Below are 12,587 nucleotides of genomic sequence, written 5' to 3' on the forward strand. Positions count from 1 at the left end.
GCACAATGATGAAGTGCGGTCGCATGATGACTGGCGCGGACCGCGTGAACTTGTAGTGCGGCCGCATGAGTGGCTTGTGATGGTCTCTGAACTTTTGAGGTGCGGACCGCGTGAACTTGTAGTGCGGCCGCATAGGCTGGGACTGAGAATGCCAACTCTCTGAACTTTTGTGGTGCAGACCGCATGAACTTGCAGCGCGGCCGCATTGGTTGGAGCTGAGAATGCCACCCTTTGAACTTCAGTGGTGCGGCCGCATGACACGATGGTGTGGTCCGCACCAAGTTCTGAATATCCATGCTTTCATGATCTTTGACACTTGAGCAGGTTTCACTCCGTTTGGAGCTGATTTTTGACTTTCGTCACCTTGTTGCTCAAACCTGCGATCAAGCGCAACTTATAAGCATTCTGGGTATATTTTATGGCAAATCATACATAAAGCATAGGCAAGTATGGGCATAAAACGTGTCAAAATCACAGTTATCATGCCCCTACCATGGCCCCTACTGCGACCCCGGCCTCTTGTGGCCCTAGTCGGTAGCATGTGTCCTCACCATCTGTGAGAGAATATAATAACATAAGTTTAGTTCCAGCATTTAACAATCTTCACGACAAGAATACAAGAAAGTGAATTTTTCCTAAGGGTTCGGTGGCCTCTCGAAGATAAGTACAGATGTCTCTATACCGATCCGCAAGACCTTACTAAACCTGCTCATGACTCGTGAGACCTATGTAACCTAGGATCTGATACCAACTTGTCACGACCCAAAACTCGACCTGTCGTGATGGCACCTATCATGGTAGTAGGCAAGCCAACATCTCACACGTACCAACATTTTTAAAGCCGAAATATACAGATATAGGTGTAAAAGAATCTCGTAAAAACTGGATACAAACAATGAAACTCAGTACAAAATTCCCCCAAAAGATCTGGGTGTCACGGAGTATATGAGCATCTATATAACAACACGGTCTAACCAATGGAACACTATCTAGGAAAGTAAAGCAGTATAATCAAGACTAGAAGATAAAAGAGGAGAGTCAAAGTCTGCGGACGCCAAAGTAGCTACCTTGATGATCTCTGAACTGATGAAACGCCAGGAATCAGCAACCGCCATGCCCAAAAACACCTGGATCTGCACACGAAGTGCATGGTGTAGCGTGTATACAACCAACTCAATAAGTAAAAAGTCTAACCAGTGGTCTAAAATCAGTGATCAGCACAAATAATACAGTAATTATACAGAGTTTAACGATAGAGAAAAGTAGACATGCTTCTAGGTTCGACAATTAAGTTTAGCATAGGTAAAATAGGCTAAGTGTGACTAAAAAGAAGAGTATGACATCTCTATATCGACATGCCAAGGTGAATACCGTATGTGATGCAACACAGTGAAATCCCAAGTACTCACACTCTCAGAGCACTCAATCTGCTCGCCACAATTCTCGCTCGCCATGCTCGGTTAAGGTTGTATTGTGGTCTGGGCCCAGCCCGGGACCGACCCAAGCCCGCCAGCCCACATAGGCTTTGGGATAAACGGGCTGGCCCGTATGGTCCGGGCCCAAGCAGTCCTAGGAGCCCACTGTGGGCCGGCCCAGCATGCAGAGACCGCGAGCCCGGGACAGTTTAGCTCGGGACCGGCTAGCGGGCATGGACCGGTTCAACCGGGCCTAACGGGCCCAACGGCTATTTTTCAAAAAAATATTTAAAATAAATTTGCCAACGGTTGGAAGTTTAAAAACTAGCTGTTGGCCTGCCAATTTAGCCGTTTGGCTTTTTAAAAAATAGTCATTTGCCCCCCAAACTTTGTTTTAACCACAAACTTTTTATAATTACACTTTTTTCCTATTCTCAACTATAAATACCCTCTCATTCTTTTATTTTTACTCACAAAATCATCAATCTCTCACTAATTTTCTTCTATAATTGCTTACTTTATTATTGCAATTTGTGAAAAATTGTGAAGTTGGTGAATTGAAGTATTCAAGTCTTCAAATCTTCAACGATATACAATTTTCAAGAAGTTGTTCGTCAATTCGTTAAACTCGTTCCAACTCTTAACTTTTAATATTATAGTTTTGTTTGTTTTTGTTTGTATAATTATAAGTAATATGGCCTTTTCTTTGAAAAGAAATATTTGGCGGTAAGGGAAAATCTAAAATTGGTGAATCTAGTGGCCAAGCTACTACTCCTCCCCTGGCTCCCCGACCCATACCTGTTACTCATCCTCCTCCACCTGTTATTCTTGATAGTGATAACCCTTGTTTCAAATTTATCGATAGTCAATTTTCCCATGATATTGCACCAGGTCAACAATTAAATGATGAATATATGAATGCTCTTTATGGAAATTCAACTATCGATGAAAATGATGAGGAAAATGATGATTTAGATAGAATGCAACCGGATTTAGATGATACACCTACTAGTCCTGTTGTTAACACAACTGATAATAATCCAAATGATTCCCCGCCTGACCTTCATGTAGTAACCCCTACTTTTAATAGACAACCTTCTAGACAGTGCGAAACATCTCTTGTTTGGCACTTTTTATTCAACTAAGAGATCAAAATAAGGCTAAGTGTAAAACTTGTGGGACTTTGATGGCTCATAAATTTACTGGATACCGTAGCGCTACGGGTACTTTGACTAGACACATAAAGACACACCCTAAAGATAAAGCTAGATTTCTTCAAATGAAAGCTGCGCAAGAGAGGACAAGTGTAGGTACTCAGGTTAACCCTAGTACAGGGTCAATCTAGTTCAACCGGGAATTAACACTGTTACCGTTGACATTTTATATTACGATCCAAATAAAGATCATGAAGACTTGGCAAAATAGTTACTATTATGTGCTTACCCTATAGTTTTCCTTCTAACCCTCACTTTGAGCATTATATTAGAAGAGTTTTTAATCATACTTATAAAGGATGGCTGTTTACTGTGAAAATGGTAACGACAATTATATTTATGAAATGGGACTCTAAAAATACGTGATCTATTCCCAAGCTAGTTGTTAGAGCAGATGATGCTAGTATTATGAATTTTAACGATGGGGCGGGGGATAAACGAGGTAACGACTTCGAGGTCGACCTCGAGGTCGACCTCGGGCTATCAGGGACACTCGGTAGCAGTATAACAGCTAGAGATATAATCAAAACAAGCTACTTATAATCGAAATTGAGTTTGTATGATGAAGAACGCATATAAAATGAAGAACAAATATAGAGGCAAAGGATATCGAGATGTCCTCAGTATCAGTGAGAGCCAATAAGCTTTAGTAAGAAGAGAGAGAGAGAGAGATATATATTATTGCACTTTGTAGAATTGTTGGAGCAACATCAGTGTTTTACAAGGTAGGGCGAGTCCCCTTTATATAGGAGAGGAGACTTAGTAACGAATACATGTATATCAAATTTACGAAATATGGAGATGTGATGGCTTAACTCGACACCCCAGCATAGGCTAAGGATAGGCCAGTCTTGTCAGACTCAATCGCGTGCCTTAGGGGCTTCCTTTCTTTATCCCGATCTCAGCCTCGAATCAGGTCTTGATAGACCCCAAAGGAAAGGACTAAGTTGTGGCTTCATATCCTCGGGGTCTCGAGATATCTTACCGAGGTGGCGTCATGTCATCGGGGTCTCGAGGTACCTCCCCGAAGTGGCTTAATGGCAGGGAATCAGGCCCTCTGATTTCACCGCGTACAGATAGTCTTCGCGTATCTTAGAGGGTATCGATAAGAAATGTTTTTGACACCCCGTTCTGCGGGTTCTTTAAATGACATCATGGTGTTGGCGTAGCCCCTCACACAAATGTCGAGGCAATTCACCTTTTCGCTCCTCCAAGGTTTTTCAGAAATATCATGGCTCCTTGCTCCTCGAGATCATATCGTTGTATCGATTTAGCTTCCATGAATGCATTAATTGCGCCTGTTGTTACGCTTTTCGAGGGCAGTAATGGCGTCGTCGATTACTTTGTACCCCCCCCCCTATATATGGGGCTTCTCGTGATCAACTTTTCATTTAAACTTCCTTCGATATCCATCCTTCTCTCCTTTCTTGCCATTTTTTAGTCTTTGCTATGTTTGAGGTCCACGGCCTCAAGATCTTACGCCATATATTCCATGGCCCAACTCTCAATCCCTTTTTGGTTAGACGAATTCGTGCCGCCGTGAGGTTGCCATTGTTGATGTTGTTGCTGTGGCTATTGTTGATGTTGTTGTTGTTGTGCTGCTGTCCCCGTTGGCTCGGAGCGACGAAGTAGGGGGTCGATTTCCTCCGAACCGGGGAAAAATTCGGATTATGCACCGCTGCTCAAGAGGGGGATCGGATTATACACCGCTGCTCACGCTCCTTCCTCGGCTTAGCGTGTTACATCCTCTTTGGATTCTTGAGGGGTATGGTGACGGTCTCCTTCTGCTGTTGCCTCCCGGGCCGAGGCGATGTTTCAAGAAATGGCTTCGAGATGGTGGTACTGGCGGGGTTCGTACTAGCCAAACTTTTCACCCAGCCACTTTCGATCTCCTTCCGGCATCTCTTCATCATTTTGCTCTTCTCCTCCGCCTCCCTCTTCTATATCCTTCCTTTTGTAGGTGCCATTTCGGGAGGATTTAGGATGAGATCCCCGAGGGGATCGGACGTGGAAGATATTGTCTTTGAGGTCATATGCCTGAGGGGGTGGTAATGGAAGCGCAACATAAACAGGCTAGATCCTTTGGCTGGTATATTACCTGTATTTCTTCGCCCTTTTTGTGTATAATGTAATCGTATGTAAGGATATCTCGAGGATTGTTGTAAGTGAATAATTGAGCAAATACAAAAGACTTTCTCTTGATTTCTTCCTTCGATGTTTGTCGTGTTCCTTTATATTTTTTGGTGCTTCGAGTGCATGTTCCCGTTATGTCGTCTGTGATACTGGCCTCGGGCGCGAGTGCTGCATCCGGCCTCAAGCTGATGAACTGGCTGTATGTGGGGTCCTTTTGTGACTTCCTCAACTTGGCCCAAATTGGGCCAACAACCTCGGGCTGTCGGAGCTCTTTCTCCGCGCAAAAGTGTGATCGAAGTCTTTAGGCCTTGTAAAATGGCCGTTGAGAAGAGACTCGTCTGAGGATCCGCAATCTTGAAATACCGGTAACTTCTCGGAGGTGATCTCTGAATGGAGATCCGGTTGTGCTTTGGGTTGTCCCGATCATTACTCGAAGTCCGTTTTGTGCGGGTGTTTTTGTTAAGTACGCCTCCCCCTTCGTAAATCATCCTCCTATGGTGAAGGCCTCTTGGGGCTGTATGCCAATTTGATGGAGACATTGTTGGTCTTCTTTTGGTCATTGTCTCATTGTGGCGGAAGTCCTTGGGGTCGGAGTTGGTGTCGGGGGTCAGCGCCTTCGATTTGCACTGGCTCGTTCCGGCATTCTTCTTATGCGCTTGTGAAGTTGCTTCGCCCGGGGATTCCCGGAGCTTGCTGATTTTATGGAGCTTGGTGGATCGTGCCCTTGACAGCTGCTTGCCCGGGGTACGGCGTAAACCGGGCATGACGATAGATGAGATATGTGTTGCATACTTGTGAAGGAGCTTTTATTGGGGAGAGGTTGGCCGAGCCTCCGAGGAGAGTGTGTTATCCGAGCCTGATATTGTTCCTTAAAGCCAACAAGGGTAGGGGTACTCAGGAAGGTGCTTGGTTATTGAGTAGGCCTTGCTGGCTTCCTGTTCTGGCAGGTTTTGGCGCGATCCCTCCGCGTCTGGGATCTTTGAGCTTTGATTCGAGTCGATATGGTCGTAGAACCGCAGCTTGATTCTTCGAAGAGTCCGGATTGGGAACAGCCCTTGTCCGGACTGGCATAGCACTAAGCTAAACTGTGGATGATGAAGGAGAGGTGACTTATTGCCGATGATTTGAGCCAGGTCGGAGCGGGCTTTCGAAGGGAGCATTTGTTTGCAGGGACTTATGCTGGGGGTACCGTTTTTCCGAAAGAATTAGCTTGAGTGAAGGTAGTCAGGCGTGCAACTCGGCTCATTTACGGTTGATGCCCCGAAGAATGCCCGCCATCGGAGCATCGACCTTGCCATTCTGTGTTTTGCCTTTTACAGACTTATGCTTGTAGACGGAGAGCGCGTCTTTCCCGCACATATATGTATAAAAAAATGAAAGGAGTCATGAATTTCTTTACCTCCTTTTGTATTGTTTTTGATCCGACGGACTGGTTTCTGTGGTTCGGCGGGACCCTCACGGGTTCGGAACCGATCTATTTAGGCCAGGGGACCTTTGAGTGTGATTTTCTGATGCGAGCAGGCATCGGAACCTTTACGTTTTGTCTAGCCATTTCAGGCCTTGAGTCAGGTTTTTGTCGAACCTGCCTGCCCTTCGGTCTCTTTGCGCTGGTGTAAGCGAATGCTCGAGCCGAGGTTGTGATGAATGATACCAGGTCAGGGCCGAAAATGGTGTCTTACTCGAGGAGCGCCGATGCCGCAAAAGTTAAGCTTGCAGAAGGTCCTCGATCTTGCCTAAAATAGCAGAGAGCGTGTGAGGTGCAGATCCCGGAGGGAAATCTTTGAGGAGATTCAAAGTCAGGTTTTTGTCAAACCTGCCTGCCATTCGGTCTCTTTGCGCCGGTGTAAGCGAATGCTCGAGCCGAGGTTGTGATGAATGATACCAGGTCGGGGTTGAAAATGGTATCTTACTCGAGGAGCACCGATGCCGCCAAAGTTGAGCTTGCAGAAGGTCCTCGATCTTGCCTAAAATAGCAGAGAGCGCGTGAGGTGCAGATCCCGGAGGGAAATCTTTGAAGAGATTCACCCAAGGGGCTTTGATCTTTCGAGGGAGATCGAGCAGGCCAAAGGATAGGAGCACGATGCCAAGTTCCAGTTGTCCGATGCTGAGGATGATTAGGAGGAGACCGCTGGGCTATGACTGCCGGAAAAAGCGGAATGATCGCTCCTTGCCTCCTTTGTTATGTATGTATGGTTTTCAATATTTTACGTAGGTTGGGGCTGCGCCTTGTCGTCAACACGTAGCAATAAGAGGGGGATCCCCGCAACTTACATTCTTTGGATTTCCGTTTGTTGGAATTTCAATTGGGTCGATTCGATCCCGGACTTGCCCTAAGGCTTGTATGCTCTTCTTGTTGCCGGGATCAGTCTTCGAGTTGGGATCCGACTCGAGCTTAATTTACCCTCGAGATTGGCGCTCGTATGGGTTGGCGGCGTCGACTTTTATTTCTCGCCTTTGGGCGTTTGGTCGTTTTAACTTATTTAGGGTCCAGTCTCCGAGTTGCATTGCGATTCGAGCTTTAATTGACCCTTAAGATGCCATTTTTGGATGGCGACAAGGGCTCTTACGCTTTTTCGTCGTAGAGACCTTTTGATATGTGGCCCGTAGGCTTGTTTAGTTAACTATTTTGGATCCAGTCTCTGAATCGAGTTACGATTCGAGCTCACTTTAGTCCTCAAGTTGTCAATTTGGCTGGCGATAATGGTTCTTACGCTTTTTGGTCGTAGAGACCTTTTGATAGGTGGCCCGTAGGCTTGCTTAGCTGGTGACAATGGCTCTTACGTTATTTTTTCCCGTGGGCTTTTTGTAGGCTTTGTTTTCCGCTCGTTAAGGTCTTTTTTGAAAGATTTTTGCCTGGCCCGTCATCGGTTCTGGAAGAACCTCGATTTCAAGTCGTTATAAGCGATATTTCGGGCACCTCGGAAGGTTCATAGCCCGTTGTTTGCCTGTTGAGGGAAGCCTGTTTTAACCGGTTCTTTCCGAAATATATTCGAAGTAGTGGCCTGCGATTTTTGTTTAGCGATGGTCGGGCGTCCCCGAGTCGCATTATTTCGGCTGTATCAGCCATTTTGACCGTAGTCATGTGTATTTGGCCGTAGCCATCTTTGATCCCGAGTGATAGTTTAGGCATCTACACCGAGGGTATGCCCTTTCGGGATTCTTACAAATGCGATGTATAGCCTAAACTTCGGGATTTTCATGCCTATTAAGGTCTTACACTGTGTCATGCCTATTGAGGTCTTACAGTTTGTCATGCCTATTGAGGTCTTAGAGTTTTTTTTGACGATGTGGCATGGCGATTGTTGTCAGTCTCCGATTCATCAAGTTGTTTAAGCGTGAAATTCACTTCCTGTGAACTCGGAGCTGCGTTGTAGGGGCTTTACCAGCCCGGAGTTTTGGCCGAGTGTCCTATTGCATGCATTAAGTCTCCGAGTATTTCGGAATGCATTTAGTGGAGGGGGCCCCATGTCGGGGATACACTTGAGATTTCTTTGTCCGGAGAATAAGGCATGATGTAAGTACAGCCCGATACAGTGTTTCGATCGGGGCCTCGTTCGTCTTATTCCCGGGGCGGAGCTGGCCGTGAAAGAAGCCTTGTGGGTTCCTTGGATCCTTCTGGAGAAAAGCATGGATGTCGCCTCATTAAAAACCTTGTTGGCAAAAAACCAGCTTGGGGAAAAGATTTAGAAGGAAAAGAGTACGACGTCCGTTCGAAGATGTTTGTGGGGTTCCATATTCGGCCGTCCTAGCAATAATACCGCTTAAGCATCGATACATTCCAGTTGCTCGGAAGTTGCTCGCCCTCCATGGTACCGAGCATATAGGAGCCTTTGCCAATTAATCCGAGGACACGGTAAGGTCCTTCCCAATTTTGGCCCAGCTTCCCTTCATTAGGGTTTCTGGTATTGAGGGTGACCTTCCTTAGGACCAGGTCTCCGACTCCGAAGTATCGGAGATTGGTTCTCCTATTGTAGTATCTTTTGATTTTCTATTTCTGGGCAGCCATCCGAACTAGCGAGGCTTCCCGTATTTTGTCGAGCAGCTCGAGGGCCGTTGCCATGGCTTCGTTATTTGATCCCTTGCTAGTGTGTTGGAATCTGGCGCTTGGCTCTCCGGCCTCCACCGGTATCAGTGCCTCGGCGCCATATACTAGAGAGAAAGGTGTCTCGCTGGTGCTCGATTTCGGAGTTGTTCGATATGCCCGCAGCACTTCGGGTAGCGTTTCCCTCCATTTCCCTTTGGCGTTTTCCAGCTTCTTTTTAAAATTTTGAATGATGGTTTTATTTGTAGATTCGGCTTGGCCGTTTTCACACGGGTGATGGTCGACAGGATCCTCTTGATTCCGTTGTCCTCAAGGAACTGCGTTACCTTGCTTCCGATGAATTGTCTCCCGTTGTCGAACGCTATTTCGAACGGGATTCCGAATCGGCATATGATGTGTTCCCATACAAAATTGATGACTTCCTTCTCTCTTATTTTCTCGAAGGCCTGCGCTTCTACCCACTTTGAGAAATAGTCAGTCATAAATAAGATGAATCTGGCCTTAACTGGCGCCGTTGGCAAAAGGCCGACAATGTCCATCCCCCATTTCATGAATGGCCATGGTGATAAAACGGAATGCAGCTGTTCTCCAGGCCGGTGGATCATGGGGGCGAACCTTTGACATTTGTCGCATTTTCGGACGAATTCCCTGGCATCTTTCTCCATGCTATCCCAATAGTAGCCCGCTCGGATCACTTTTTGGACCAAGGAGTCGGCCCCGGAATGATTTTCGCAGGTGCCCTCGTGGATCTCCCGAAGCACGTATTCCGTGTTGCCCGGTCCCAAGCATATTGCCAGGGGAACATCGAAAGTTGTCCCTTAAAGGCCCCGTTTTCGTCGAGTGAGAACCGGGCCGCTTTGGTTTGCAGGGACCTAGACTCCTTTGGATCTGTGGGCAGTTTTCCGTCTTTCAGATAAGCAATGTATTTTTTTCTCCAGTCCCATGTCAGGCTGGCGGAGTTAATTTCCGCGTGGCCATCCTCGACCACAGATTTGAACAGTTGGACGACGGTTTCGGGGAGCAGGTCTTCTTCTTCGATGGAGGATCCAAAGTTTGCGAGGGCATCGGCCTCGCAATTTTGCTCTCGGGGTATGTGTACTAAAGTCCATTCTTTGAAGCGACGCAACGCGATTTGGATTTTGTCCAAATACCTTTGCATCCTGTCATCTCGGGCTTCATAGCTTCCGTTTACTTGGCTTACCACGAGGAGCGAGTCACATTTTGCCTCTACAATCTCAGCTCTCAAACCTTTGGCCAAATCTAGACATGCAATCATAGCCTCATATTCGGCTTCGTTGTTAGTCAGTTTCGTGGTTTTTATGGATTGTCTGATTATGCCACCGACGGGCGGCCTCAGAACTATACCGAGTCCGGACCCTCTTACGTTCGTGGCGCCATCCGTGAACAGGGTTCATACCCCAGAGGAAGTGCCTGATTTTAATAAAAGCTCTTTCTCTACCTCGGGTACGAGGACTGGCGAGAAGTCAGCCACGAAATCCGCCAGGATTTGGGACTTAATGGCTGTCCGAGGTTGATACTCGATGTCATACCCTCCGAGTTCGATGGCCCATTTGGCCAATCGACCTGATAGCTCGGGTTTATGCAATATACTCCTGAGGGGATAAGTTGTCAGGACGCAGATATGGTGGCACTGAAAATAAGGCTTCAGTTTGCGCGAGGCGCTTATTAGCGCAAGATCCAGCTTTTCTAGATGGGGGTACCGGGTTTCGGCGTCCCCCAAGGTGCGGCTTACGTAATAAACAGGAAATTGCACACCTTGCTGTTCTTGCACTAATACTTCGCTTACCACTATTTCAGATACTGGCAGGTACAAATATAGTGTTTCACCCTCCTCGGGCGTGCGCAGCAATGGCGGGCTGGACAGGTATCGTTTCAGTTCCTCCAGGGCGTGATGGCATTCTGAAGTCCACTCGAAGTTGTTCTTCCTTTTCAGCAGGGCGAAGAAATGGTGGCTTTTGTCTGACGATCTCGATATGAATCTGCCTAGGGCCGCGATCCGCCCCGTTAATCGCTGGACGGCTTTTACGTTATTTACTGCCGTAATCTTTTCGATGGCTTTTATTTTATCGGTATTGATTTCGATCCCCCTGTTTGAGACCATGAAGCCCAGGAATCTACCCAAGCCTACTCCAAAGGCGCATTTCTCAGGATTGAGCTTCATGTTATAGCTTTTGAGGATGTCAAAGGTTTCCTGCAAATGGGTCAAATGGTCCTCTGCGCGCAGGGACTTTACTAGCGTATCATCAATATATACCTCCGTTGATTTTCCTACCTGGTGCTCGAACATTTTGTTGACTAGCTGTTGGTACGTTACTCCCGCATTTTTTAGCCCGAAGGGCGTTACGTTATAACAATATGTTCCGTATTTTGTGATAACGAGGTTTTTTCCCTATCTTCGGGGTTCATCTGGATCTGATTATACCCCGAGTAGGCATCGAGAAAAGTGAGGGACTCGTGGCCGGCCGTAGCATCGATCAAGCGATCGATATTGGGCAGAGTGAAGGAATCTTTTGGGCACGCCTTGTTCAAGTCTTTATAGTCTACGCACATTCTTAGCTTATTCCCCTTTTTTGGTACCACTACTACGTTAGCCAGCCATTCGGGATACTTTACCTCCCTGATGGATCCAATTTTAAGGAGTTTCGCCACTTTCTCTTTGACGAAGGCATGTTTCACCTCTGATTGCGGTCCCCTTTTTTGCTTCACGGGTTTGAACTTGGGGTCAACGCTTAGTCTTTGGGACGTTATTTCTGGTGGGATACCCGTCATATCTGAATTGGACCAAGCGAAGAAGTCGATATTATTACTGAGGAATTGAATAAATTCTGCCCCGAGTTCGGGGGTCAGCCCCGTACCCAAGTATACCTTGCGATCCGGGAGGTGTTTGATCAAAACGGTTTGCTCCAGCTCCTCGACTGTTGACTTGGTTGCGTCAAATTCTTCGGGAGCGACAAAAGTCCGGGGTGCGAAGAAGTCTTCCTCGTCGTCTTCAAGGGTATGCGCGCTTCCCTCCCCGTCAAGGTCGGGTATGCGGGAATTGTCGTCTCGTGGTGGACTGCGAATATTTCCCTTGCTGCTTGCTGTTCCCCATGTATGGTTGTGATACCGTCCCTGGTAGGAAACCTTATTACCTGGTGCAAGGTCAAGGCACGACCCTTATGTTGTGTATCCAAGGTCTGCCAAGTAGGGTGTTGTATTTCATGTCACCGTTGATGACCTGAAACTCTATGTTCTGGGTAGTGCCGGACGTGTCGATCGGGATAATGATTTCTCCCCGAGTTTCCTCTCCGACCATGTTGAAACCATGGAGGACCTGAGAGGTGGGGATGACTCGATTAAGCAATCCTAGCTGTCCTACTACTTCTGATCCGATTATGTTGACCGAGCTGCTTGGGTCCACGAGCACACGCTTTATTCCGGTGTTGCTTGAAAGAAACGAGATGACTAGAGCGGTTGTGTGGTTCCATCATAGCTTCGAGGTCCTCATCACTGAATACGAGGATTTCTTCACGCGGGCGCTTCTGGACCGACCCTTCTTTTGTAGCGGGTGTCCTTGCTCGTCTGGAGGCGGGCCCTCGGGGGGCGTCGGCTCCCCTAATAATCATATGGACGTCGGCTTCTTTGTTGGTGTGGGAAGTTTTGCTGACTTGTCGTGCGTCCTGTGAGTCTGCGTCCGCTAGTATTGGTCCGGGTGCGCTATCGGGATCCGGTAGTGGTGCTCCGGCGGCCGCGATAGCTATACCATTTTCCCCGTAATCTTCG

The sequence above is a fragment of the Nicotiana attenuata genome, unplaced genomic scaffold (genome assembly GCF_001879085.1).
Source record: "Nicotiana attenuata strain UT unplaced genomic scaffold, NIATTr2, whole genome shotgun sequence".
NCBI classification, from domain to species: domain Eukaryota; kingdom Viridiplantae; phylum Streptophyta; class Magnoliopsida; order Solanales; family Solanaceae; genus Nicotiana; species Nicotiana attenuata.